The sequence below is a fragment of the Stegastes partitus genome, unplaced genomic scaffold (genome assembly GCF_000690725.1).
Source record: "Stegastes partitus isolate 25-593 unplaced genomic scaffold, Stegastes_partitus-1.0.2 Scaffold1341, whole genome shotgun sequence".
Classification (NCBI taxonomy): Eukaryota; Metazoa; Chordata; class Actinopteri; family Pomacentridae; genus Stegastes; species Stegastes partitus.
This window is the reverse complement of record NW_007579072.1, coordinates 127,738-152,366: the sequence shown is the minus strand read 5'-3', so window position 1 is coordinate 152,366 and position 24,629 is coordinate 127,738. Positions and strand designations below refer to the sequence as shown.

Genomic DNA, 24,629 nt, shown 5'->3' with positions numbered 1-24,629 from the left:
ATGTTGTGCTCACATTTTTGCCACACCAGTAATTAGGGACAGAGCTCTCCCCAGGAAGATGAAACCACATTCACACCTCGCCACAACAGACCCTAACGAATCCCGTTGTAGCAGGGGGAGCACTAACGATTTGCACAATGAGGGGGCGGAGCAACAAACCCCCAATTGAAACTGAAAATCAAGGGTTTATGGCTCCTTAAGGATATAAGTATCTGAAACTCCCAACTGATGAAGCCTCTTGGATGAGAGGTGAAACGTTTGCAAGAAACTCAAGCAAGTCCAGTTGTTACAATTAAACTACGAGAGTAATTAGGGACAAAACCTGTATTTGCCGCTACAGCAATCAAACAGTTCATATAATTGCTACCATTAACCATGAAAATCCCTAATACCATATCTTACCATCTTCATCCATCCATTATCTATGCACCGCTTAATCCTCACTCGGGGGGCTGGAGTCTATCCCAGCTGACTCAGGGTGAAGGCAGAGGACACCCTGGACAGGTCGCCAGTCTATCCCAGCTGATTTCTTTACTTATTTATGTAATTTCCAATCAGAACAAACCTATTGGTCCAACAAAACCTCAAAAAATTCAGAATTTTATATTAATATATCAGTTTTTGGCATGGGTATGACTAATTATTGGACAAAGTAAGATTACATCATTGTAATCTTACCTTGTAGAGAAAATATCCCAGTAAAGACAAGTGTTCTGGGCACTAAATCTGAATGTATTTAGCAGCTAAATGACTGATGAATAATTAATCCACTGACTGAATTAGTGAGTATATTGGATGTTTCATATTCCACGTACACTTACCTTCTCTAGTTTGTTCTTTCGTCGGATTTGTTTTCTTTCGAGGCAATTTGTTTCACACTAATTGATTCACTTTTCTAATTTAACACGGATATTGTTGACAGTGTAAACACGATGTACAATCAAGCACTTACATTGGCTGCAGAAAGTATTCAAGCCACTTCCCATTTTGCACACTTTATTGTGTTGTAGACTTCATTTTAAATGGCTTAAATTGTAATTTTTTGCTGGGCAATAACAATTAACTGTTTGGCTTTAGTGAAAGATTCAACCCAAGAAAGATCGGTCAAAGGTTTATCGCCAAACTTTTGAAGAATGAGAGGCACTGGGGGTAAAGTTGAGGCCTGGGGAGCTCTAGAAGCAGGATCTTGACATGGTGGAGGAGAAGCAGCAGACAGACAGGTTGCTTTATGTGGAAAAAGATCCAGTTTGTAGTTGACTGGGAATCTGCGTCATAAAGAGAGCACTAATTAAAGTGAGGAGAATTTCTCGGAGGAGCTAGACTGTGAACTGTGAGGGTTGGCCTGAGAGTGTCTGCTGCCTCAGAGGGTGATGGAACGATCTGGCGAAGACATGGTGGAGAGGCTGGGCTCGATGAGGTAGTGGTTCACAGGTGTGCCAGCCGCCGGTTGCGTAGGTGAAGCTACACTCCAAGACACACAAGCGCAGACATACCAACACACTCATAGAGACAAAGAGGGAGGAGAGACAACAGGAGCACTGAGAGAAACTGGCAGCATGGTAATAATCACTCCATTTTTGCATATATTTTAAAAAATAAATAAGATTATATGTTATGAAAATTTTCTGTGGCACTTTAAAGCAGCGTAGAAATCCACACACCTACGTATAAAAGGTTCCACAACTCACACTGCACTTTAAGACAAATACAAAGCCATGAAGTCTAAGGAACTCTCCATAGACCTCTGCAAGGAAATTATGGCAAGGCCTAGATCAAGGCAAGAATATAACACCTTTTCTAAAGTGTTCCCAGCAGCACAGTGGCTGTAATAAATGTGAAAGTTTTAGAATGGACAGCCAAGTTGGCATCCTGGAGTTGGCTGTCTGCCAAATTGAGTAACCAGCAGGAATGGCCTTGGTCAGAGAGGAGACCAGTGAATATGAACTCTAACAAAACTTCTGTCGTCTTCTGCAGAGATGGGGGAACCACAGACTCTGATCTGATGAGACAAAAATGGGACTTTTGTACAGACAGCAGGTAAGCATCTGCTGTTGATTCATCCATTGCCCCTAATATGGAATGCAGAAAAACACACGGGGTCCTGTGGATGTTTCTGAAAGATTAACTGTGACTTTTTATTTTTACAGGATATAAGAGTTGGCTACAGATTGTGCTGTAGCACCGTGTCAGTGATTATTCCTGAGGTGTGGGAAGTGCTATCGCCTGTTGCTAGAGTTTGCTGCCTCCCTATCTCAAGCACATACAACAGGATTTCTGAGGAATTTCGACCTTCCTACTGTGTGTGGGCACCGTTGATGGAAAGGATGTACTGATCAAAGCATGTCCAAACTCCTGCAATGACTACTTGTGTGTGGATGTTGTAGAACATGAGTGTCTAACTCAGATACACAGTGGGCCAAAATAAAAAAACTGGGACTAAGTTGCGGGCCAGACTTGATATTGATTTAAAAGATTGACTACAATTGCGCATGTTTTACTTTCTCTGCAGATATATAATGAGAAACTTTTTCATACGGAAACAAACTTAAGTTTTGCTTAAACATTGAATCTGGAACAAGCATAGCTTAAAATTATGAACACATGAGAAATCAAATTTCAAATAAGAGATACATCAGTGGCATTTGTTTGTTTGTTTCTTTTTTTTTTTTTTTTTAATGAATAAAATAACAATTTTCATGCCTCTCTCTATCCGTAACCTTTTGAGTTAATTTTCAGTGGAAACCTTTTTTTCACAGGCCAACAACAAAACAATTAAAATTTAAAAAAATAAAGAAATAAAAAAGTACTTACTGATAAAGAAAACACATTTTTACTTAATTTTTTTTCAAGGAAGGGACACTTGCAGGTCTTCACTGATGTGCCGACACAATAGCAGAGCATTCTGGGATGTGTAGTATTAGCGGTGCATGTGCTACATACCGGCGGGCCAGCTCTAGGAGACCTTTGAAATTATCTTGCCGGCCAAAGATAATTACATTGTGGGCCAGATTTTGCCCGTGGGCCTGAGTTTGACACCTATGGTATAGAATCTCTTTGTACAGCCTGTCCTAATAAGAAACACCACTTGTTTTCCTGCATAGTCAGTGTGCTTGCGGTGCAACCATTCTGATTGGTCACAAATTTTGAGATGCACTTAGATGTCTGCAAAGTTGTTTGTGTGGACAGATGATGAAATGTGTGTCACGTCAACCCTTGGTTCACCTCTCTAAACAGCCCAGACAATGCCAGGAATAGCAACAGTACAATTCTCTGACTGTTCTTGAGTGGCGCAGCCAAAGCCCAGACCTAAACCCGTCAGAACATCTGATTCCTGGAAGAGGCCTGACGATGCTCACAGTTCACAGATCCTTCCCATCCAATCTAACAGAGCCTCAGAGGATCTGCAGGAAGAATGGGATCAACTACCCAAATCCAAGTGCCCAAATCTTGTAGCGACTTAAAGACTTACGATTTAAACCTGTAACTGGTGCCAAAGGGTTTTCTAGAAAGTGGCGAATTAGGGGTCTGAATGCTGTTATAAAAAAGAGATTTCTTTGTGAGACTTTTTGTTATGGGGGACTGAGTGTTGTTATAGTTGTAACACAGTAAAGTTCACAAAAGGTGAAGGGTCTGAATGCCTTTGAAATCCATCGTATGTCTCATCTTATGTTTGAGTGTGGATAAGTGAGTGTGTATGTGTGTGCATGCATGTACACTGTATCTACAATAGCATGACTGTTAACGGTTTGATTGCTATGAATGTGAGTGTTATGAACTTCATGCCAAGTTGAGCAGCTGTTCCTCTTTATGCTCCAGTCAGCTATCTGTAAGTCATTTCAGTGCAGACGATGGCCATTTATATTATAGTACAATATGCTGTGTTGGAAATAGCCACGTTGTAAGGACACGATAAAGAGGCTTCTCCATGTTTTCATCAGTCTGCATCTGTTACCAGGGCAACCATCTCCAAGCAGCAGTGCCAACAGGAAAAAAAAAAAAAAACTTTATTCCCAGAAACTGACAGAATGCCTTGGTGCTGCTCAGTTACTGCCAGAGGAATTTCACAAATTAGGGATGTTTTTTTTTTTTTTTACCTTCACATCAGCTAGATGGAGGAGCAAGAGGAGTTTTTTAGATGAAGTAATTTTATTCCATGGCTCAAGTTTATTTCTCTATGGCCATCCAGCTATATATGGAACCATCACTGATCTATAATATCTGGTAGGGGGTTGGTGGTTTACTGGCTACCTTCATCCAGCAGGCTAATCTCTTTACCTCTTTACTATACAACTGCTGGTTGACATTTGACTGCTCTAAAGGTAGTCAATATTTGAAGATCACAGTATATTTGTGTTTGCCTGCAGTAAGCTGTGTACTAGGTGAGTACAACCAGATAAAGCCATACCCTCAGGAGGAAACGAGCATTATTATTCAGTCTGGCATACTGAGGTCTAGAGATAAGATAATCCTGGGCACAAGCAGGTATGTGATTGTAGAAGTAAACAAGACTTACGTTGTGTTCTTGTAGTGTTTAACAAGACCCCACCGACTTCCCTCGATAATTTGCCTCAAAGAAATTCCTGTCGCCCTCTGAAGTGATACATCAGTACGCCGAATATGCCGATAAATTTCAATCCAACAATGTCTAAGGGACCAAACAACAGGAGCATCTCTAGTAAAATCCAAAATCTAAGTTGCAAGAAGATATACATGGTTGTATGATCAGACATGCTTTAAAGATGCTGACTGTTTAGCCAGAATATCAGAAATATGTTATTTAGATGTTAATCCAAAAGTTTAACAAGCTTCAAACTAGAGGACTGCACTGGAATTGAGACCCAGTGAAGTGAGCAGTTTCAATTAAGATGGTTTGTACAATGAAAAAAAGCACAGCAAGGAATCTCTGACAGCAAGGAATCTTTGTCAGTTCCTGCTATCAAAAATAATTAGACTTTGCTGCACGAATACATAAAGTATTGATGTACAACAGGCTTAAATCTGACACTTCTGGGTTGAGGTGACACCACGGATTTAACAACTTTCTATCAAGTTATGTATGAAATGTGACTTTACTGCAGTAAAATAACACATTCTAAAGAATGCAATTGTTGTTTTGTTATACCAACAGGTTTCCATCCACTAGCACAGTATCTATACCCACTTTATCTTGTAGAGGGTTGCAGGGGATGGGAGCCTATTCTAGTTGTCATTGGGTAAGATGCAATGTACACCCTGGACTGAGTGCAAAGAGAAAAACAACCTTCATTTAGCTTCACTCTTACACCTACTGCCAATTTAAAATCACCCTGTCTTTGTATTTGGACTGTGGAAGGAAGTCACAGAACCCAGAACCTTCTTGCTTTAAGGTGACAGTGAACCACTGTGCTATCCATTGACAAGTATTCATCTCCTTATGAAGACTACATAGTATAATAACAGTTTTCCCTGCAGGACAGGAGAGGAAGACGAATCAGTAGAACTCTACGTTATGAACAGAAGTGGAACACACACATTCAGGCTGGATAATCACAAATTCAGCAGGAGTGGGTGCGAGTGGGATTGAAAAACTCCTGTGCCAAAGCTGCCTCTTTCTTTTTCTTTAGCATTATCCAAAACTTGTCAGCATATGGCTGGCTATCTACACATCCAGCAGACAGAGCAGTAAGAGGTCGTATTTGTATTCATCTGATCAGTGAAATCCACTATTCACTCCCCTTTAGTTCGTCCCTTCTGGATTACTGATCTGACCCCAAACAACATAGGCCATGGTCAGAAAGAGCTGAGAGAAGCTATAAAGTCTGGAGCTGTAGAGTCAATAACACCGTGAGCCAATAAAGTTTTCTAGCTTTCAGGTTTGCTTCTGTGTTGTGTGATGTGCATTATTGTTTCCACACCCCAAAGGCTCAATGTCACAAAAATATAACTCTGGGGCAGCTTAAAAATTTAAAACATCCCAGGTGAGAACAAAATCATGTCTCAATGGGGAAAAAAGGAGACTTTCAGGGATTTTTTTTTTATTGCCAGAGTGCACGCTGTGACTGGGAGAAATTGGCAACAAGTCTGAATGGCGGTGCTATATCCAGCTCAGTTAATGCATCCATATAATATGCTCATAAAGGCAGTGTAAATCTGTTGATGTTTAGCAGCTATCGTGTTACCATGACTATAATCTTCATTTTAAATCTTGGCATGGTAACATTTGTAAAATAGCTCGACACACTAGGTGCAGCTGAGGGAGTGTCAGTAGCTGTGTGGTTTTTGGAATATGCTGAAAATATGACTTAAAAAATGGCACAAAATATCTTTTTCTGTCAGTCCAATGAGAACAACACAGTCCGTATTGCTCTAAATGTGTCAGTTGGCTGATTTTCAACAGCAAGATTCTTTGAGAGCCCATAAAGTGGCAAGCTCAGTGACATTTCTTTCTTCCTTTTATCAGGATCCCCATTAGCACCATCCCCCTGCCTTGGCTATTCTTCCCACATACTTCATGGTCCTGTGGGTCTGCAAGCATTTCAAGGCACCTAGAAACATTTCAATCTACCTGGCACATCTTTCTTTTTACTCCCTCCAACTCACAGCGCAGTGATGCTTCCCTCTCCACACATTCACTTTTATACAGCGCTGAACAGCCCCAGCGGACTGGTCTTGACAATATATTCCATCTTGCTTAAGGCCTCCTGTAAGCTTCCATTTATTGACAGACTGTGGAGGGCTGACCTCTCTCAAAGAGCTCCAACACGAATTGGAAACTAATCTGGGAGATCATGCTTCTTCCAGGAACCCAAGCCATCAAGTCATTTTAGTTTCATACCCAGAACAGACTCCATTCCTTGAACGCTGCATAAAACAAACATCATGGGTTCTTTTGGTTGCTTGACAGTTTTGTGCCGACTAATGTGTTGACATTTATGATTATATTTATCTTATTTACAAATATATCAATTTGTAACCCCAAGCTCATGTAATTCTGTTAAACACCAGCAAAAAGTGACATGTTAAGAACAATATAGACAAATATCATTTACCTGTATTTCTTGCTGAGTTGGCCAAATTGTAGTTTCTTTAAAAATCCCTTTGATCATCGTTATTTCTTTCTCAAAATCTCTAAACTTGGAGTGCAGTTGTGTTTGATCAGGCCTATTAAAATGCACCATTGGCACAACTAAACCCTTTTTTTGAGTAGTTTTGATCAGTGTTTATTATCCTCCATTACTGGGGCTGCTCACAGGAGAAAAACAGAATTTTTTGGTTCAAACAGGCTGAATACAAATATCACACCTCAAAAGCCCCAGTCTGTTTTTAAGGTTGTTCCAGGTTGCAGGTCAGGGTTGTAGACCTTGATCAAAGGTATTTTGAAAGTAGTTTCTGAAGGAGGGTAGAGGACATTCATTTTCCCCACCATCATTTCCTTTGCTCCTACATCTGACCATCAAGACTACCAACACCCCAAGGCCATGTTAGCTCCTATGAACCTGCAAGTTTATATATGATGTGCACTGCAGTAGAGCAACAGGAGTGAGGAGATAGATTCCTGGTTGCATGTATCCTGGCTAGCAAAGAGGAGTATACAGTCATGGATTTAAAGCAGCTCATTAGGACCATAGCTGGATATTTTCTACAGATTTATAGTAAAACCACAAACCTCAGTGGATATGAAGGTGTTGAACCAGACAAACAACGAGCGAAACTTCTGTCCAATGAATCCAAATTGCATTCATCAGATGTTTTGCTATTTTAGTCCTAATTTTCTGCTTCATGCCTGTAAAGTTGCCCCGAGAGCACATATGCATGTCCTAAAAGTGCTGATCAGCACTGGGTTAAGAAACTGCACTCAGCAAAGAGAGAGAGAAAGAAAGCGAGAAAGCACTCAGCACTTTAAAACACTAAAGTTGACTTTACTTTGCATGATGTGAGTTATGTGCTCAGCGTTGTTTTGCTAATGCCTTTATGACAAAAAGTGCAGCTGGTGTGTGGCGTTTTATATTTATTGCTCCTCTGCTCCTGGCATGAGAAGTATACAGTTGTTTTCACCTGATTATAGACTGTGAATAAATTCACACTGTTATGACCCATAATTCACAGATATCAGGAGTGACTTATATAGTGTTTAGCATTCATCATTCAAGAACCCTTCTGGAGGAAACTATTCTTTTGCTTAACTTGTTAACATGTTTATGAGGAGTTTTGTATGTTGAAAGACACATCAAGAATTAAAAAAGGCAGTCAAAGTCATGGCTGAGCATTTTCACCTTGAACCTGCAGTTTACTGGTGATAGTTTCAAAAACACAAATTCAGAGTTCCAGAGTTTATATGTAACACTTCTAAAGAACCAGTTCCGTCAGACTGCAGGGTGGAGCTTTCCATACCATTACATTCTTCTTCAGAATGGTTTTAAATATGTATGGTTGAACTGCTCCACTATCACAACTTGCCATTGGATGGTGTAGATTTACATTGTTTAAACAGAGTCATAGATGAGGTGGTGCGCTTGAACTGCAAGAAGCAACAGAAGCGATAGGATAGTTCTACGGACACTTAAAAAAGGTTCTTGGCCTCACCACGAAGTAAATGGTGTAACTCCAATTTTGGGGCATAATTGTATACTACATAGCCTAACATCACTGTCAATAAAAACTCAGATATTTGAAACACCCATCCATCCATTATCTATACACCGCTTAATCCTCACTAGGGTCGTTGGGGGCCTGGAGTCTATCCCAGCTGACTCAGGGTGAAGGCAGGGGACACCCTGGACAGGTCACCAGTCTATCACAGGGCTACACTTAGAGACAACCAAGCACACTCACTTTCACACCTACGGACAATTTAGAATCACCAATTAACCTCAACATGTTTTTGGACTGTGGGAGGAAGCGGGAGAACCCGGAGAGAACCCATGCTGCACGGGGAGAACATGCAAACTCCATGCAGAAAGATGCCAGGCATCTTAACCAGGACATGAACTGAGGATCTTCTAACTAACCACTGAGCCACCTTGCAGCCCATGTTAGAAACAATCAAAGAAAAAGGTTAGAGGATAGCTATAATCTAACTTGCTTTGTAATCATTTTCAGAATGATGAGGAAGTCATGCATGCTGCTGAGGAGTATCTGGACGCTCAACATGTGACCTTCTTCTGTGAAGGGAAAGCAAAGCTTAAACACAGGTGGATTATGTGCATTGAAGTTGAAGGAGACTGTGTTTAAAAATAATGCAAGAACAATCTTTCTCCTGTGAAGTTTTCTGATCAGGCCAAGAACTTTTTGAAGTACCCTCATAAATTAAAGTCGTTTTAAGGCAGGGGATTCATTTAATTAAAAAAAAAGGAATTTTTAGAGGTCTAGCCCTGTGATACCCAAATATAGGTCATTTTTTCCACATTTTTCACATGTCAGATGTTGTTGTCAGACAAATTATATTTTTTTAGGGAAATAGTGTAATATTGCAACATCAAATAAATGTATTTGTCCATTATCTAATAAATCAAAGAGATGGGCCTAAAGTGAAATTTTTGGGTTGTATGAGTTCATCTATTATCCAATAGCATTGTTAGGCTAAATAATAGGATCCATGGCTTATGCAGTGTTTTAAAAACACCATTTACAGATTATTTTATAAGATGGCTAAAGGGACTTATGCAACATTGCAACTGTGGGTCTTACAGGGTTAATCAACGACTTGAGAGGGACTTTAAAGCAACATCACATCAAGTGAGTGCAGTCAGATCAGGAGTAAAACCTAACCCACTAGCAGAGCTGGTGCTTGCAGTCAGAGATGAAATGCATGCTAAATCATATTAGGTCTCAAGGTCTACTTTTCAATATGAGCCCCAGTCTACTCCATCCATCCAGGCACAATATCAAGGACGGTGATGTCTCAGTTTTGTTTTTGTTTTTTTATAATTTAGAGGACTTTGCTCAGGTTGCTGAAGGTGAAAGGAAAGGATTTTGAGTGACTTGACTCTGTGACTGCATTGAGTTCTTAAATATGTTTATAATGTCTCTCTCTATATATATACAGTAAATACACATACATATATGTATAAGCATTAAATATAACATTACATATATTTTCAACTTTGTTCCAAGCACATTTACTTGAATGTTAACATCCATATGACATATTTTCAGTGAGCACCACCATATTCACAAATGTGGGTTCCCTTCTTTTCTCAGACAAAATAGGAAAGAAGCATCGCAAAAGTAAATAATTTACTTCAAAATGACAGTTTTCAAATGTGTTTGTTTCTTTAGTCAATATTTATTGCAGTCACAGAAATTTGTAAACTTCAGACTTCTTCAAATATATGTCTTCATTAAGGATGATGAGCAGGTTCCTTCAAATAACCTCCCAGTAGTACAAGGTAAAGTAGGAAATATGATTAAACCAATTAATTACCAAGATTAGCATCCGCTCTATGAAGGACACAGACACGGAGAGGTCAAACTGTTTCTTTAATAAGAGTGCACATAATTTACATCACTCATTGTCTTCAGTTGACAGAAGATAACAGAAGAACAGCATCAGTTTTGCACTGTGATGTAGCTCCAGGTGTTTACGCCACCCGCAGGGAGAATGCAATTCAATATAAATACAACATCAGCCAAGGGCACACAAACCCCTGACTGGACTGCGTTTCTGATCCATTGTTTTATAGCATAACGCAACCTAATTAAGCAGGTGGAGATTTACACATTGTACTAAAGAACGGTCGCCTGCACATACAACCTCTTACAAGATGAATGTCCCAAGTGGCTACATCAACATGCACAGAAAAGTCTCTTCTTAACCCTGTGATTTATGTATTTCCAAGCTGAACTCGGAGAGATACATCAACCGTACAAGCAGGCTCAAGTGACCAGGCTACACGCTTGAAGTAACCTGGTTTTAACACTTTTCTTTTTAACACATTTGCTTTGGGCCTTTGTTAATAGGGCCAGTGGATAGAGACGGGGAAGAGGAAGCGAAAGCAGGGATATGACATGCAGTAAATGGCCCAGGTTTCAAACTAGGAAACTTGCTGCTCAGGCATTCGTGCCCATGTGGGATGCAATCTAACCACTCAGCTATCAGGTTGCCCCGAAACACTTTTAAGGGCATTTCTTTCTTTTTTTTTAGGGTTGAGTGGGATTGAATTTACAGGAGTCCATTTAACCACAAATGACATTTATGAGGAAGTATGAAAACTGTAATAGCAATGGGTCTATAATATAATACTCAACCCACTGAGAATCAACAGCCAACTCTACAGCTTTATGCAATGTTTACCTACTTTTAACGCATTGTTTTTGGCTCCTAACCCACATAGTGTGGTTGAGACTCACCGCTATCATCAGTCATCCCATATTATGGTGTATGCAGACAGAAAGCAGAAAGAAAAAGCACAAATCTTAGCACTGGTCTGTGTTTATTTGCCTCACAACAGTCAAGGTCCTGACAGACTTTAGCTGGAAGCCAGCTAGAAACAAATGCATGTGTTGCTCCCTCATCATTAGTCTGACCTATACATTTATGAAGTAGATGGACAAAAGATTCAAGTGATTTTTATTTACTTTTTTGCTCACATTTCGACATTTGTAACTCGTGCAAACATGTCTTTGGGTCAGTTTGTCCCACTCCAGGTGAATTTGCATCTAGTTGTGTCTTTCTGTTGAATTTGTACCCAATAACAAAATTTGCCTCTCACTTTGTCTGACTACAGAGTTGAAGAAAATGAGTCTCTGGTTGCGTAACTTGAAAATCTTGCAGCTACACTCCTACATTTTTGCTATGAATCCATACATCGACAGAATTTTACACAAGCTTTCATCAGAACTAATAGGATGATCGTGTTGTTCAGTATCAGCCAGTAGAAATTTGTTACAGAAGCCTGGTGTTAAATGCTCTGGTATGTTTTCTCTCAGCCCTTGTGGTTTTTTGCTAAAGCCTGTACTGACAGAAAGGATTATAGGAGTGTAGTGTGGCAGCTTTCTGGTGCAGTCTTTGCAGTTACAAGCTATTTTACAGACTGAGTTAGATCTCTAAGGTTGCTTCACTTAAACCTTCCTGAGATAATTGGCTAAGAATAATTAAATACATCATTTTGGTCCCTTATTGAATTGTTTTCTGCTACATTGAACTAGATGATTCAATCACATCTGATAAGTAAAGGATTACTACAATAGCATTTTGTACTTCTGTGAAGCTGGAAAACTCATAGCAGTTGGATATTTAGAAATAAAAAAATCTGCAAAGAGGCCAAATTGAGGTTGAGAGCCAAAGAATGTTGGATCCTTCAATTCCCATGTGTTTGTCCTTCCCTGGTAAAGTCTTTTAAACTTTATGCCTCCTGTTTGTAATCCCGGAAGAATCTGAAGTGTCAAAGCTCAAGCGGAGAAAGTCGTGATGAAAACATGAGGAAAGCTCCCGACAACAGAACATTACACAACAGGCTGAGCAGTTCTGCCAGCAACAAGTCAGCAAATTTTGACGTGTGGGTTGGTCCTTAATTTAATACGTGTCGATCAGCCACAACATTGAAACCTCTGATTTGTGAAGTGAAAGTTAACAGTCAGTTCTTGAAGTTGATGTTCTGAAAGCAGTAAAAATGAAGACGTGCAAGGATCTGGGCAATATTGATAAGAGTCAAATGGTGATGGCTAGACTACTGGGTCAGCAGGTGTTGTGTTCCTACTGTTCTGGAGTGTGGTTAGTCAACTAAAAGTGGTCTAACGAAGTACAAAAGATGAACCAATGACAAGGTCGCCCAAAGCTCATTGGTGTACATAGAAGAGAAAGCTAAACCCATGTGTTCTGATCCCACAGAAGAGATACTGTAGCGGAAACTACTGAGAATCTAAAATTTAGCTACCATAGTCAGTAGTCAGAACACACAGTACATCACAACTTGGTGTATTTTGGGCTACAGACTGGTCATAGTGTCTGTGTTGATCCCACCTACAAGTGCCAAGCGAGTGTCAGAGCTGGACCATGGAGCCATGTAAGAAGGGGGCCTGTTCTGACGAATCAAGTTTTCTTTTATATCATGTTGTTGGCCGTGAGTTGAGCATGCTGTTTACCTGTAGAAGAGACAGCAGCTTGATGCTCTGTGGGTAGAAGGTGAACCTGCAGAGTCAATGTGATCTTTGCCAATGTTCTGCTCAGCGACCTTGAGTTGAGGCATTAATGTAGATGCTACTTTGACATGTACCACCTACCAGGCACACACCGTCATGGCAGCAATATTCCCTGAAGGCAGTGGCCTCGCTCTCTCAGCAGGATAACACTCCCTGTCACACCACAAAAGTTCTTCGGGAGTCGTGTGAAGAACACCGCAAACAGTTTAAGGTGTTTTCTCAGATCTCAATTTGATAGCCAGGACCTACACAATATTAGATTTCAATGTTGTAGCTGATGGATTTATATTCAAGTAGACACTGACTCAGATCTAACAGAAGTTGAATTAATACAAATATATGCATTTCATACTTATGGCAGTATCGAGTATTGCAGAGGTTTTTTCCACAGTCCACTGAGCTCGGCTTTGCGTCTCTTAAATGAAACTATGCAGTGAGCAATTTAGAAGTTTTGATTAGTTTATGATTACAATCCAAAACAGTTATTAAAAACAGTCTCCGAGCCTTGTAATGAATATTAATGTGGACCTTAAACATTGCAGAAACTCTCATTTTCCTTCCTATATGTGACAATGCAGGCAAAAAAAATGAAACCAAATCTTAACACTCACTCTAGCTCAGGTATTAAAATGCAGGAATGGAGCCTATACTATTACACAGTGTTCAGATTAACACTTCCTCTTCTTGTATTCCAAGTAACCTACTGTTCAAAGAGCACGGAAAGCAACCAAACCTTGTCATGCTTTTTTGGCTTGCAAGCAACTCCATCTGCCTCCAGTAAATAGGTTTATTTATGACGTTGTGGACTCAATTCCAGGGTGTGAAATCTGGCTTTACTCCACAGCATAGCCAGTGTTGATTTCTCATGTGTCTATATACAGTGTACATGTGTGCAAAAAGCCAGCAGGCTACATCTACAAAAGGCTATTGAACATCTTCCGGTCCCACTGTGATATCTGAGTAAATTTCTCTCTTTTCAAGCTCCTGCACACAAAACCTCCCAAATCCAAGAACAAGATTTCTTCAGAGGTTTGATTGGTTAAATATGCATCAGCCAGGCGATGTTGTGCAGCTTGTCTCCTGCTGTACTGGGAGTTAAATCAATAGAGATGTAACAGCTCTATTCCTACCTGCAACTCTTCTTGCGCTCTTTGTATCCTTTCTTTTATTAGAATTGAAGCCGTGAGATGATCAAACTGGGCCTGGGATGACAATAGGGGCCCCAGAGGAGCCTCGCAGACCTGAGAGAACACACACCGAAAGCACTTGTGGCTTTTTTTCAGTGCTTCGTCGGGATGTTGCAGAATTTGATAGCATCGCACAGTAGCATTAAAAAGCAGTATTGACATGCGAAGGAATTTAAATATCTGTAAACAGAAGAAATACATTGGCAACAATATCTATATGGGGGAAATCCTTTTTTTTTTTTTTCTCAACCGTATGCTTCAGTTCGTCTTTTTACAATTTGTTACAAATTGTTCAGAGCAGAGTTGTAGTGTTTTAAGGCTGGTGTAATTCGATTTTTTTCCTGGAAAGACCAAAACCTGTATCGTCGTAGTATCAGCGTTCTCGTACTGTCTGTGGTCCTCAACACCATTTATTCATCCTGTCTTTGAAAATTCTTCAAGACTAATTTCATTTTTTAAAAAGTATTTCCACAAAACAGCCCAATACAGTCGTTTCTTCCAGAGGAGGAAAGAGTCCATTTGTTGGCGACTATTTTTAGCTGCAGATTAATCCACAGTTGGAGCTCTCCTGAGTGTTTACAGCAGGATGGTATATGTGGGGTAGAGTGTAAATAAACTACACTGTGAGCTCCCATGGTAATGAAGAAGCATCCAGTGCACCAGTGTGGCTCACTGGTGTCTTTTTAATAGTTTTCTGGATCTCAATGGAGCTCCACTGTAGAGAGGATTATGGGTATTGTTGTATTGGCTTTGGCTACACATCCATTTATTGTTGGTTTTGGTCTTTTCATTGCATTTGTTGAAAGAGGGGGAAAAAAATGCAGAATATTGCCAGCCTTATTGGGTGTTTAGACAGAGAACAGCACCGCGTTAAAAAAAAAATACAAGAGCCTGCAGTTGTTGTTTCAGTTAGAAATCCTTGAGTTTGAAAGCTTATCAGAAAGTAAAACCCTGCAGATCAGTGACATAAGCTGTGGTCAAAGTAGGGCGGAGTTAAACGTCTTTGTCGTGCGACTTTTTGCTGAAGAGATGCAAATGTCGTTCCATTCAAAATCAAATGAATGAGAGAAGCTCATTTTCATCCAAACAGTGCTGTCGTCTGTGTGAACAATGCTTCGCCTTTAAAGGATTATTTCAAATATGTTGGAGTATGCAGTCATTACTCACAGAGATGAGAAGATCGATGCCGTTCTTGTATCTGTACTGTAAATATGATGCTATCGCCAGCTTCTGATTGGCTTTAGAAACAGAAAACAGAATCTACCCACCAGCAACCACAAAGTGTCATTTTTCCACTTTGGATTTTATGTCGTCAAAACAAAGAGATGTACGGTGTTCGTTTTGGAGCTTTAAGATAGATTTTGTTACCTTTGGACACAGCCAGATTCACTGTTTTCCCCTTTTACACTTCTCAGCGAAGCATCAGCTGAAGATAGATTTACATTTAGACTACAGATAAGAAGAGCAGCGTCCCCCCTTTGTGTCTAATTCTGAGAAAGAAAGCAAACAGCTGTATTCCCCAAAGTGTCTACCTAATATTTCCTATTTCAGAACATTCAGGTGTCCTCTGAAAGCAGTCACGTGCTGCAGCTGAAGCCATCATGCACTCATATCACTGCAGCTTGACTGTCATAACTGTATTGTTTCCATTTTTTTTCTTTTTTTGTTTTTTTGTAAACCAAACCATGGATAATGTTGCCTTTCCTTCGTTGTGCGTCAACAGCATGACTCCCCTGTTGAGCTCCTCTCAATCACCAAGAGCAGATTTAAAGACATTTTCACACTCAGGCCGACCCAATGCAACGTAAGGAGGACAGAAAGGGGAACTTGACAGAAAATCATAAAAGTTGAAGAGCCTCTTTTTCGTTATGATCTCTCGCTCCATTGCCACAGAAAGTTCTGCGAGTGACCCACCACAGATATAGGAGTCTCTGTTTTGTACACAGTCTCAAACAGCAGCAGCAGCCAGCGTCACATTCAGTTCCTGCTGGCGCTCATACGGCACTACTGTGCCCACGCGTATTGAAAAAGAAAATACAAAAAGAAACTTCCTCGTCCTCTTTCAGCGTCGCGGTGACGAGGAGCTGATGGTCTGCTGCTGTTCGCGTCTCCAACAGGTTCGTCCTGTGCTTTCTTCCCCTTCCTCAGCTCAGTCATATCTGTCAAGGAGACATAGGAAAGAACACGGCTATTAATACTGCTGTTGTAAATCCTCTAAACACACACATACACACTCCCCCACGGTTTGCAGAGCGTGGTCCCTTTGTAAACAGCATGTGGGTAAAAATAGCAAACGTGCAGCTATCAGTTCCTGTGTGCATTTAGAAAGATAGGCACAGGTTTTTTTTTTCTTTTGAATTGCCTAAACACATACACAGAATTCAAGCTCAAAGAACTCATTATAGCGTAATTTAGAGAGCACAGTTAACAGGATTGCCTGGCAGAATCAGATTAGTGGCAAACAGTGTCTATGGTGTCACTGCCATATCCCTCAGGTGTCTTTTCGTACCAAAATAAAGTTTATCCTCACACATTACGTATAATCCCCTTAGATGAGCCAAGACACTCCAGGATGGAGTGTTGCAGAACTGCACACGCAGCTGTTGTGTCAGAATCAAAAGTACCAACATGTTGTCTTTTTTACTATTTGACAAAAGAAGCATGTCTGTTCTTGTCATTCATAAATAATTTCAATTGACAATTTGAACTCATGTTGGTTGGGTGATGGGCTGGTTACCAAAGATGAGCTTCTACTTAAAGAAGAAGACATTATTGCCTATTGGTAGTCCGATAGAGTCAGAATGTTGGTCAGATGTAGGGAATTCAAATCAGGGATGGTTTTTGCTTTTTATAATCGCAATCTTGAAACTTTTCGATTCACTCAGGACCTTCGTTGTCATGGCTGCAATGATTAGCACGATCAAGGATATGAAAAAGGTCATGGTCAAGTTACAGCTAATAAAACAGCAGTAGAAAAAAAAAGTTCAGTGTTTAGCCGACCCATCCATCTACCCCAACAACCTCCTACATAGACTTTGTGAATCCATAACTACTATCACTTTCTATCTATTTCTATCACTACTCTCATTTGCTCTGGGTGTAATTACTATGGCCACTAAGGGTCACTGTCAGATTGAAATTAACTATGGGTCATGCCTGCACAAAAGCTGCTTTTTAAGAGAACATAGTTACTTTATTGGTTTGCAACCTTTCTTGGGGAAGCTATTTTGAAACAGTTAGCCTGTGATCCCTCGTCCTGTAGTTAACTGATAGCTGGTTCAAACACTTTACAAGATAGCAACGGCTGGAGCCACCATACTCAGCTTTTCACTTCCAGGTTCTGGAAACCTGTGGGTGACGTTACAGAGGCTTTGTCAGGCTGTATATACAGTCTATGAGAGTGCACAAGTGCAATACTACAAAGAGCTGATCCTTTGACCCCATTTGGATGATCATCATGTCAGCATGTCTGGAGGGAAGCTTTCTGTCTTCAGCCTTAATGGGTTTCACGACTTTAAATATCTCCTCACAGCTTGCATTCACAACTTTATCTGCATATTACAACTTCCCCTGTGTTTATTCAAATCAAATGGAAGTGGGTCGAATGCAAATTCATTCATTTCTCCACCATTCATCTATTTTTCAAATTCATCCCAAAGAGTAAACACACCATTCACTCGATGATGCACCAGTCTCTAATTATAGTGCATCCAATACATGTAATGGATCCAAGGCATCAATCAGATCAGACCTTTTCTGGCTGGAATAAAGGTATAAATATTTGAGACATCCAATATCTCATCTTCCTTTATTTTCTGTCTACTCATAATTGTCGGAACTGCTACATTATTCTTCCTTCGCAGGGATCGACTGAAATAAAATCTGAAAACAATGAAGTAAATCTTTGCTCATATTTGCCTCTTGATCAAGTACTTTATTAATCAAAGGGTTTTTTTTTTCCATTTATGCACATGTACAGGAATAGAGCAAGAAAAAATGAACAGAAGAATCAAAGGAAAAGGCTGATCACCCTAATGAAATCTGTGGTGTCATCTGAATAACATTATTTGCATGTTTTATATGAAAATGTTCAGTATTATTTAGGTGATTCCATCACTGCTTTCACATGAAGCTCGTTGGGATTATAAAAAAATGAGAGATAGGATCCTTGGTCCATTTGTAACAATGATACTAAGATACTCCAAAAATCAAAGGAGAAAAAAAAGTGTGAGGACTGTGAATATATGTGTAGTTTTTGGGTTTTCTTTTGTCTTGGTGTTGTGGTGGGCGTGTGTTCTCTTTTTCCTGCAGCCTGGGCGGAGCCAACCTGAGGAGAACGCTCTGGCACTGGCAGCTGTGGCTGATCATCTCATCAGCCGCTCTCCCTTCAAAAAGGAGCGTCTCACACTACTCCAGCGCCAGATGATTGTGATACATCCACTGTGGTGCAGTCAGGCCGCTTAGTTTCCTACACCACGTTGAGCATTTAAGCTAAGCTCTCGAGTTTTCACCAGTGTAATTTGTTTGTTGTTTCTGTGTGCCTCCAGCGTCTCCTCAAGGCTCCAGCTTCAGTGTTTTCCAGCACGCCTGCCTTCTTCTCCCTCGAGCTTCATCCACGGGAACCCACAGCCACAAGCACCTTCACGAGTTGGTTCACGGAGCACCCACCACCACGGGTAAAGACGTCTCACGAGCACCATCCCCTGAGCACCGGATTTCCTACCGCCACCTCGGGACCCGCCGCCACGACCCTCTCCACGGAACCTCCCTCACGACATCCTACCTCGGCACCGACGACCGACTTCTCGGATCCCCCCACCACGACTGGGACCCCTCCACCGGACCCCTCACCTGGTTTCCCTCCACAAAACCCCACTGTGTGAATAAAACACATTCCTTTAACCTGTTTCCTCCTTGCCTCCCTCTTTCGTTTGGGTCCACCCTCATAGCTCCTGAGCTTGGGTCGTCACAAAAAAGTGTCTCAAAGCACTAATGAGATGGTAGAGGAATGTTTAATGAGAGGCGTTCAGTATATCTAACACGCAACTGATTTCTGGCTCAACTTATTTAAGCATAGGTTAAGTCAGGACTTTCCCTACTTAGTGAACCCGGATTTCTGTGTTGATTGCTGGTTGAAAGCTGAGTGATATATGGTATATTTGGATGTGTGAGACGTCCATTCACCCTCATTTTAACCAGCTAAAAACATCAACGTGTCATGAAACACGAATTTACTCAATCATTTTGGTAATTTATCCACTACCATGTTGAAAGAAAGATGACACTCTGTAAAGTCTTGTTGCACTGGAAAGCAAAATGTGTCCAAGATTCACGATCAAGATTCAAGATGGAGATTGCCTTTATTGTCATTGTACAGGACATGCAACGAAATTGTGTATACTCCTCTTGTAAGATGCTTAAAAAGAAAGACACATACAGTACAATCATTCATAGCTTCACACACAAACACAATTGCACACACACATACCCGCACACTAATAAATAAGTATAAGGAATTAAAGGTATGAAATAGATTGCACAATAATAAAAGATTGATGGTGGACGTGATAGTCCGTTCAGGATGCGTATTGCTGTAGGGAAGAAGTTGTGTTTGAGTCTGTTAGTCAAGGTTTTAAGTGCTCTATATCGCCTTCCAGAGGGCAAGAGGTTGAACAGATGGTGGCCTGGATGTGTAGTCTGTAATGGCTCTGCTGAGGTAGCAGATCTTGGTGGTAGTAGCAAATATTTTGCGGTGGCGACCTCTTCAAGAGATGTTAGGGAGCAGCCGAAGATTCTCTGTGCGATGTTTATTACCACACAGTTATGCCGTACACCAAGACGCGTTCTATGGAACAGTGATGGAAAGTCACCAGTACCTGTACAACGCAAAGGTGCTATTCCCACACTTCTAAGGGAGCTTCCAGGACACCACAATGGGAGCAGTTGTATAAATCGACATGACATAGAACATCATGCACTCTCAGGTACTTTGGGGTTAGGGCTAACTCCTCCAGTATAAGCAGGGTAACACTGGAACTCGGTCGAAGGTGGTGTTCCTGCTTGGACTCTTAAGGATGGAAGGTTTTCAATCATAAAAATTGCAGTGAAATATGGTCTATATATGGTCTCTCAGTGTCTTCAAACTTCCACTTTGTAACCTATTCTAAATGTTTTTTCAATGGTGACCTTGTCAATTTTTAAAGGGTCTTTTCACGTGAGTGTTAAAATAAAGGTTCATATAATCAAGTTTTTAGTGAATATCCTTGACTTATGCATTCCATCAGCAACATACACCTTTAAACATGTTGCTGTGTACACTCATTCAGCTTCTTTCTAAAAGTAAGCTGGGATGATTGATGCCACTCTCATTTTCCTTCTTAAGTGAAGTATCAGAACCCACCTTTGCACACCTCCCATACTCATTACTTAACACGTTAGGCAGCTTGTTTAATCTGCTCATCTTCTTAAGTATGACAATGAGTTTGCCCTTCATGCGTGCTGAAGGTCACATGCTAGATCCTGTCTTAGTGGGAACCCTTGGCAGGAAAGCAATAAACATATTTCTTAAAATGTCAAACTTGATGATACATAACATTTTTCATGAATCCTGTTTTGGACTGAGTCAGAGAAAATAGAATAAAAGTGCAAATTAGCCATGTTCTCAAGTAAAAAAAAACTAAATACATCAAAGTAAGTTGGCACCTTTCTGAACTTTGAGTCATCACTTGCTAGTTTTGTCTCTCGCTTGTTTTTCTCAGTTTTCCCAATTCGCTGTCTGCTCCTCTCTACACCCACTCAAACATTTATGGAATTGTTCTTTTTTCACTCCCCACACATCAAATCATACTGACAGTAGTGCTGTGACTGGTTTGTGTCTTTATCCTCCCTGAGTGGTAACTGTGAAGAGTGTTTTATCCACACAAACTCTCACAGAATCATAAAAATCACATGCCGTGGCCTATTTTCTATGTTGATGGAGCCTACAGCCAAGTGAGCATCTCTGCATTTGCTAATATACAGTACATATTTCATTTAATTAGGTTAGTTCCATTGAAACCAGGATCATAGTGTCTCAACTGAGGCCAGCCAGTAGGAATTATAAAGAGGAGGAAATTTTCCAGATCGGGTCCCTCATCCACACACACATGCTACAGCATCAGCACTGTCCAAAAAAATTAAAACTCCACATTAAAAAGTCGATGCTAATGGACCGAGCCAGCGCTTTCGACTGCAAGGACTTTCAAGTGTAATAAAGTGTGTGCGTGAGGATGTGTCAGAGTGTACGTTAGCTCGAGCAGATGCTGTTTGAAGTGAAGTTCACGTCACTCTTTCCACATCCAGTTTACTGGATTCTCTGACTGGAACATCCAGCAACAGTCTACCCACAAAGGTGAGAGCTCTATTATTGAAAGATACAGAACACACACCCACACGCAAAAATACTTGGCACACAATGGAGACAGTTAAAGACATTTTTCCACTGTTTTGTGCTGCCGGCATGAAAAGATGCTGGAGGAGAAAATCTTTTTCATTTCACATCCCTGTCTTTTTTTTTTCTCTCTTACTTTCTCTCCTCATCCCTAACACAATTTGTTTCTCTGTTTTTGACTAAAACAATCTTTTCCACCGTCACATCTTTCCATCGAGCTTCAGAAACACGCATCTCTCAATGCGGAGGTGCTTTTAAGAGAACATCCTGCATTATAGGGGCAATAAACATATAGCGTCCAGCTGATTTGTTCAAATTGCACCAACCCAGCCTGTTTATTTACAATGTGATAGCGACTATAAGACTCAGAGAGCACAGCAGGTCGTGCACTGATTAGCTGAGTAGAGGCTGTTTACATGTGAAGTCACCTTTGGCTCCTGTGAGTGAGATTTGTGTGTTCAGTCACAGTTCATTAGGTTGTAGTTCACGGGTCAGTAGCAGGCAATCCTAATGAATTAATCATCTGTTTGTTGCTGCTCAACTTGATCACGAATCATGAAATTAAAAATACAGCATTTTATCTGACGTCTGTCTGAAAAGTCCTCTTGTTGGTGCTCAGTTTTAAACTATATGCAGCTCAATCTGACAAGATACTTGAGAGACATGGCTGTTTTTTTGTTTTTTTCATAATGTTTTAGCACCTCAGGAACAAATTTCCATCCCACTTGGTGTGTTCGCTTTAGTTAAATTAGAGAAGAGCGTGAGGACGGTGCCAAATTTGTGACATTTATTAGAGTTAAATATATTTCACCTGTTATCATTTGATTATTTTTGTTCTTTTTATTCAATTTAGTTTGTTTAGACAGTACAGGAGATAGGATTAGGGTTCTGACAGACAGGATGCTGCCTGTGCAGTGACGCCACCATCACTTCAGAGGATATTACATTAACTTACATTCATTTCCTGGAGACTCACCCTAACCCTACCCGTAATGAATCCTCCCCTAAACCCGACCTTACCTCAAACTTAGACCAAGTCTTCACTGTAAGATTTCATTATTTTGCATTATGGAGATTTGCTTTTTGTTCCCAAGTGGGAGGCAGGTTCCCACAAAGTGACAGTAAATAGATTTATGTCCCCACAGCATGAAAAGTTGAGCCACACACAGGGACACAGAGATAGGGAGGGAGAGGATAAGAGCTGGAGTATTGATTTTTGTCACGCCGCATCAGCCGAGATGCATACTGATGGTTTGTGTGGTGAACGAATTCACATCACGGACACTTGGACGTACAAGTGAGCTCGGCTTAAATATTCATAAGTGTTGATAACAAAGGAAAACTCAACCCTACTGCCGGATTAAAATATCGATGTAGAATCATTTTTCAGAACTGCTGTTTGTAAAGTCAGTCGTTTTGTATCCACTGACAACATTTTAACAATTCTACTGTTCTGGTGTGATTAGTGAAGGAAGACAAGAAACAAAAAGAAATCCCAACAACAATAACAAATAAAGAACTATAAATGGTTAGGGTTAGCTCAGTAAAGGAGTTTATTGTCTGACACACTCTTCACTCATCAACAGTGCAGTGTGCTGAATCATCTAATAGGACTATAACCCTGCAGTGTCAGTGGTGCTTCCTGCTGGTTCTTACTTTTGGTCCTTAAAATACATATTCTTTCTGCTATGAGCCACAGGAGTCCTTAATGAAGACACAAAGTGCTGCAAAAGTTACAACAGTTTAGTTATTTTTTAAAGGTTTTCCTTGTCTGTGCTTCTACTGAGTGGTTTGAAGGAAGAACTGCTTAACAGCTTCAACTTTGAATTCATCAAATGCTCGGTACAAATGATTAACCTTGATACGTGCTTATTTGGTCATGAACACTCGTGTTTGAGGGATTTCAGATTGTTCATGAGCAGTTTACAGTGATAATGGTGGTAGATGAGCTTTCAAATGTTTTAATTTTTGAAACAAATCCTTGATTTTCAGGCTGGTGACTGTCAGTTTTGGTCTGTGGGTGTTCAGTTTATTCCTGTTAAATTCATGTTGTTATGAACAGTCCGTCTATTGTTACTGTTAGACCTAAGAATCTGGGTGTTCGGGGGGCAGACACAGTCTCTATAGGATACTGGGAGGGCAGCAGTCATTGAGAAGCAGCAGGGAAGCATGCAGGACTGCAACTCTGCTTCCTGGTCTCACCTCTGGACTGTCAGGGGTTTGGTTTTCTAATAAACTTGTCAATGTTCCCAGATAAGAGAGCTGCACCATCCAAAGTCGGACGGATGCCGTCTCTCCCAATGAGACCAGGTTTTCCCCCAAAACATATCCAATTATCTATTAAGCCCACATTGTTGTCTGGACACCACCTCGACAGCCAGCGGTTAAATGATGACATGCGGCTGTACATGTCAACTGATCAGGTTGGGCAGGGTCCAGAGGAAACTACGGAGTCCAACATCATCTTAGAAAATGTACACATCGATTCAACATTGATTTATATATTATTAATTTTTTAAAGTATTAAATGCACCCTCAGTTAAAATTTGAATTGCAAGTTTTGAGTAAGAATTCTAACCCAAATGAAATGAAAAATACTTTATTTATCCCAGAAGGGAAATTCAATAATGCACTCAGTAAAACAGCAGTCAAAATTGTGCAGGTCTTCTGCATTGTGTTGGTGTCTCCAGCTGCACTGGATGCTTTTAACTAATTCTTTCTACAGTGTTTGATATTGTCCAAAATATTGTAAAATATTGTAGACCCCCGGTTCACATCTTGGTTAGGATGCCTGGGATATTTCTGTGTGGAGTTTGCATGTTCTCCCCGTGCAGCGTGGGTTCTCTCCGGGTTCTCCGGCTTCCTCCCACACAGTCCAAAAACATGTTGAGGTT

General features: G+C 40.5%; 1 protein-coding gene across 1 annotated transcript in view; it reads right to left on the bottom strand.

The window, feature by feature from the left end:
• Positions 1-10,439: 10,439 nt before the first annotated feature.
• The window catches only part of uts2r (urotensin 2 receptor), an 81,664-nt gene continuing 67,474 nt past the window's right edge, over positions 10,440-24,629 (bottom strand). Inside the window, exon 4 of the mRNA XM_008298702.1 lies at positions 10,440-16,465. The gene's annotated coding sequence lies outside the window, so the exon portion shown is untranslated. The remainder of the gene's footprint in view (positions 16,466-24,629) is intronic.